Raw genomic sequence first — 6,000 nt, forward strand, 5'->3', positions numbered from 1 at the left:
ACACAGATATAATTTTACATATACTATCAGCTACGAGTACTAAGTAAGACATAAACTAAACCTTCCTCTAAATAGGAATCCACTCTGTTTTGACACCTCATAATGCCGCTGTCGCCAACCCAATATTAACTACTACTCCCTCCATCTCAATTTTATTGTCCCCTTACCCTCCAATTTTTTTTCCGAAAGAATTGTCCCATTTCCAACTTTGGTAAGGAAAAACTTTAATTATTCAATATTGCCCCAGGATAACTAACTACCACCCATAAAATTAATATCTCAATTTTCTTTAATTTAAGGGGTAAGATAGATAGCTCAACACTTATTCATAATTTCTCCCAAAATAGTTAGGAGGATGGAGAGAGTACAAAGGAACAAGAACATTTCATACCAAATTTAGGTACAAAACTTGATACAAAGGATATAACCAATACAAGGGTAAAGAATACACTTTGATTAGTTGGTAAGGTACAAATTTCAAACTTAAGTAGTTTAGAACTAGCAGTTGTTAGAGGAAATCAAAACAAATATGTAATGAGTAATCTAGACAAGTCCTTACAATTCAAATTTCGTGATTTAGGCAACAATTTGCACCCATCTATAGCTATATTTATACGCTGAAATAACGAATTTGTTGCAGTGATATATTGGTCAGGCATGTAGGACTGTTTGTGCAATACTAGGTAGATGCCGCGGGAATACCAGAAATAGGATTCTAAGAATGAGTAACTGTTAACTGTCTTACTAATAACTCCCTAGTGAAGTGAGAGTGGGATCCGAAGAGACTAATGCCCTTTCACAAAGCTTTATTCAGTTAGGATAGGATGTATACAAACTTCTCATAATGATATTAACATCAATATGTCTCAAATTAATTGACATTACAGTATAAAACTTAACCTACAGAGAGGCTCATTTTGTATATATCAAGAACGTTGATTAAACCTCCTAGTCCACCCATGGTTCAAGATACAATGACAGAAAGTACTTACATTGGATAGAGTATATGTCAGTATTTCATTTAGTGCATATTCCATCTACGTATACTCCAGATTTGCTATCCGTACCAGACCCTCATAATCTTCAACATGAGTCCCAAGTTAACTACGATTATATATATTCCGTGGATGATAAAGTTAACTCACAGTTTCATCATCCCTTTTATGATCATATTTTTCCTGAATCATGATATCATTTAACACCTACATACAATAAAGAAACATAATCATAAAGCTTCCTTTTTTATAGTGAAAAACATACCTTTAGTCCAATTGTAGACCTGGAAATGGCTGAGGTAAGAGCACATATTCAATCCAGTTACATTATAGAACTGACTCAAAGTCTGCTCATACGGAAACGCTGGATTCAAAAACATCCTAAACCTCGTCAACAACAATATTGCGTAGGCAGTTTATTATCCAAGCTTAAATAACTGGTGTTAGTGTTCATCCGAACCGCCTTGGCATTCTCCGATAGCTTCGGATTAGTAGCCAAGGAAATATAGGTTTTATTCCCAGGTTCATAATACAGCCAAGTAGAACCCTAGATAAAGCCTATCAACACTTAAGAATAAAAATAAACCTTGTTCTTAGTCATAACTAACTGGGTGATTAAATTTTACAAACTCCATATAAACACCCTAAATTGATTTCAGGATTATGAATTTAAACTTAATATCAAGAGGAAGAAACAAATTACCTTGTATGTTGGCACTAGTGGAAGATTCGTCAGCGTTAGTCGTCACACGCGAAAAAGGTGGCCGTAAACTAGGAGAAGTTACTCATTCGATGGTCAATGAAGCTAAAGTCCACAAATCAATGGAGGTGGAGGGCTGGAGGCTGAACATTAATCGATCAATTTAATTATAAACAAAATTGATAATTAGCTCCACTAGCAATTCTTACTCAATAATATCTTATTGATACAACTATACCATCAATTTAAAACTAGTTTATTATCCTCAAATACTATCACCACATGGTCTGCAACTCACCAAGTTTCAGGCAATGTTTAGAACACACAAAGGGACATCTAGAAAGTAGAAATAGCAAGGGCACATGAAACAGTGTTAATTTTAAAACAATAGTTCCACCCTTCAATTATCAAGCAACACCACAAATGCTATCTCAAGTCTCAGTTATCAAACAACACCACAGATGCAAACTAAAATCGTTAAACCCTACCTAAGGCAAGAACTATCTCTAATCCCCAAAATTAACATACTAATCAAATAAATCATCGTCACTATCATAACAGCACAATTAATCATAAAATCGTGACATTAAACACCTAAAAAAATGAAAATATGAGCAGAAATGAAATTAAAACCAAGCAGAAATCGCATGTTCTGAACAAAAACAAACATTTGGAGAGAAAAATTGAAAAGAAGAGAAAAGATTGATACATACCAAGTGTCTGAATAGTCCTGAGCAGCAACTATCTGAATCTTATCAAGCACCGAACTATCTGAAATGGAAACCAATATAGTCAGTCAGTCCAGAATTTCGGATTGGACATGGCGGTGAAAATGAATCAAGGACAGGTCATGGATTATGGAGGAAGGCCTATAGAAAACTATGCTGCTAATGGTGCTGGTTCCTTGGAAGATGTTGTAACTTCAATGTTTCATATAGGCTCATCTTTAGTATCTCTGTATTCAACCTCAAAACATACATAACGAATGGTGAATATTATAATTGATGAATATCCGTGCTCACCGGTATGCTCTATTGATAATCAATGTCAGGATCATATGAGCTTATTTGCTCTCCACTTCTCTGTACTCCCAAGTAATCAGCTTGTTTAGCATGTCTTTTCATTGAAGAAATTATTTACTGTGAGATATGTACTATATGTACCGCAAATGATATTGGCCATATCAAATAATATCTTGGTATTTGGGTGAATTTTGATGATAATATTCTTAAAAGCTTAGTCAGGATTTTATGAGAGAATCGTTCTGGTGTCTTGAGTCACTAAACTATTTCAGAGGTGGTAAATTCCTCTCTTGGATATAGTAGTATATTGATTCTGTCTACAATGATATGGCCTCATGTTAATGCTTCTTCAGAGCCTAATCCGAATTGACCCTATCCAAAGCGAAAAGGGTGACCCTAAACAGACCCTAACAAACACGACTGAGAATGTTAATGCTTCTTTGGCTTATAGCGATGATACGTGTGAATTCTTTTTCCTTACAGAGTGATGCGAGACTACTTGTTCTTTGTCGGATCGATGTTAGCATCAGTGAAATATGGGGAACAGATTGTATCCTTTTGACGAATTGTTTCTGTACTTATTGCTCAATCTAATCGTTTGGCACCTTTGCCTAATAAAAGCACTATTTGTTTGACACCCCCACGGTCCATCAACATTTTTATATCTTGTTTCTAATTTCCCTATTTTTATGGAGCGAAACACTCACATTAATCGCTAGTCTTTGGTCACGGATCATAATGGAAAAAGAAAAAATATGAGACCACTTAGGTCACTACACTTACTAGGATATTGTTATTGTTGATCTGATTTATAATAAGGATAATTCGGAAACAACCTTCTTCTTGTACATATCTGACCCCTTTACCCTTTATCCTGCCTATTATAAGAGGCCTTGAGACACTAGGATAGCGTTATTTTTGTTGTATATCTAATTTCCCTGGCTTCTTCGAACCAAGAAACTGTTTACCTTGATTCCGCACAGCGGCAGTTGAGTGGAATGAACTCGAGACAGTTCATGAAGACTATGTTATGGTTAATGTCAATGAATTTGAACCAAAAAGCCCAAGTGCCACAGAAGCACCAACCGTAGACAGCCGATAGTTGACGGCCATGGAGTTGCAAGTGGGTCTCTCGTTCACGACATTTGCTCAAATTTAATTACCCGATTCAGTCCAGGAACACAGCATAAAAGAGATCCTAGGGTTTAACTACTACTTTGAATCAAAACCTTACTATTCATGACTGATCAATGACCTGAATTACGAAGAACGCCCATAACCCTAACCCGATTATAACTTACTATTCATGACTGATCAATGACCTGAATTATGACCCTAACAAACACTGACCAGACCCAAAGCAATAACATAATAATATTTCTTGATGATCAAAATTAGGAAGAACGCCCATAACCCGATTATAAAGCAATTAAAATTACCAACAATAACATACAACGATTGAAAATAAATGAGAAAACAGTACCTATATATGCAATAAGCAGATTGTATCGTCTTTGTGAGGTGAAGAATTAGAATTGATTGGCAGCGTGAATCGTCTTTGCCAACCCCAGATATTGTTGTGAGGAAGTGTCAGGAAGAAGTTAGAATGGGAGTTCGATGTATTAGACCTCAATCAAAAATTCGAAATGTTAACAATTGGATGAGTAGTCTATGTTTAGCTGAGCATTCTTCAAGTAAATGCAGAATTCTAAATAGCATAGCATTCTTGAAATGCAGAACCAAAAAACGGACGAATAAAATCGAAATTTAACCCAAGATAACTCAGAGTAATGTTAACCCTGCAAAACCCATACTTGAGTACCCAAAGGAAATATACGTACTCAATGCGAAGCTTTCAATTAATATTGTTTCTAGATTTTACCCACTATAGAATGGATATTCATGGAGTTGAAACCCTCAGAATTTCGAGAATGTAAACAAAACGATGAAAGCAACTATTTTTTTTTCACAACTTTTTTTATGCTCTCGATTCCATTAGTCCACAGCTCACCACTATCAGCGTCCTGCCACTACTACCTCGCTACACCAACAACCACAACACCAACAACCACAACCACAACACCAAAACCATAAATATGGAATGGAAACATAATTAAAAAAGAAACTCAAATTAACAACTTTAATTTAAATCTTAGAACTGTAAACCAAAACCCTAAATTTCATAATTGAACTTAAAATCAAACGAAAAATAAGAATCAAAATCAAACAAAGAAAGTAATCGAGTTCATATAGCACCATATTATTTATATATGTCCCGAAAAGCAATAACTTCATCATCTTTGATGATGATCGGAATTATTGAGCACGCCCATAATCCGATTAAAGCAATTAAAATTACCAGCAATAACATACAAGTAATTGAAAATGAATGAGAAAATCATACCTATGATATGTAATAAGCATATTTATTGTGCATTTGTGAGTTGCAGAATTACAATTGATTGGCAGAGATTGAACGGAAAACTGCTGATTGATTGTCTTTGCTGGTGATTAAACGAAAAATTGATGATGATTGAAAGGGAAATCGCTGATTGAACGGGGATTTCTAAGGTTAGGGTTTTTAATTGAAAAAAAATATTTGAGTAAAGTGATGATAGTCGATGGGGGTTAGCGGGGGATTTTGGGGAAAATTTAGAAAATTGCTTTGCCGCTTAATTATTAGAGTATATGGGACGGTTTTCCCAAAAAATTAAAATTGGAGGGTTATTTACGGTCGACGCTTTATAAAAGCATCAATACAAAAGCGTCATCAATGTAAGGTATTTGTAGTAGTGCTGCCCTTTGGCAACTCTACCAGATCATATGTGTGGTTCTCATGCAAGGATTGGATCTCGTCTTGCATGGCTATTTTCCACTCTTTCTGGTGAACATCCGCAATAGTTTCATTATAAGACTCTGGCTCTCCCCCGTCACTAAGCAATGCCCATATATCAGGTGAAAGGAGGGAGTTTGACTTTCGATGCCTATCAGATCTCCTCACTTCTTGAGGTTGTTGTTGAGGCTGCTGAATCACTTGATCTTGTGGTGGCTCTGGTCCATCACCGTCAAGATCATCATTGTGATCTTCTCTCCCATGATCATCATTCCCTTCAGGAGCTTTTGGGTCCACATTAGCTGTACTCATGGGGTTAGACTTTGGTTTCCTTGTCTTCTCAAAGTCTTCTATCGTCTGATCTTCAAAGAATACCACATCTCTACTTCTGAAAATCTTCTTATCTACCGGTCCCATAAACAATAACCAAAATCTTCTTCCCCATACCCA

The sequence above is a fragment of the Silene latifolia genome, chromosome 3, assembly GCF_048544455.1.
Source record: "Silene latifolia isolate original U9 population chromosome 3, ASM4854445v1, whole genome shotgun sequence".
Taxonomy (NCBI): domain Eukaryota; kingdom Viridiplantae; phylum Streptophyta; class Magnoliopsida; order Caryophyllales; family Caryophyllaceae; genus Silene; species Silene latifolia.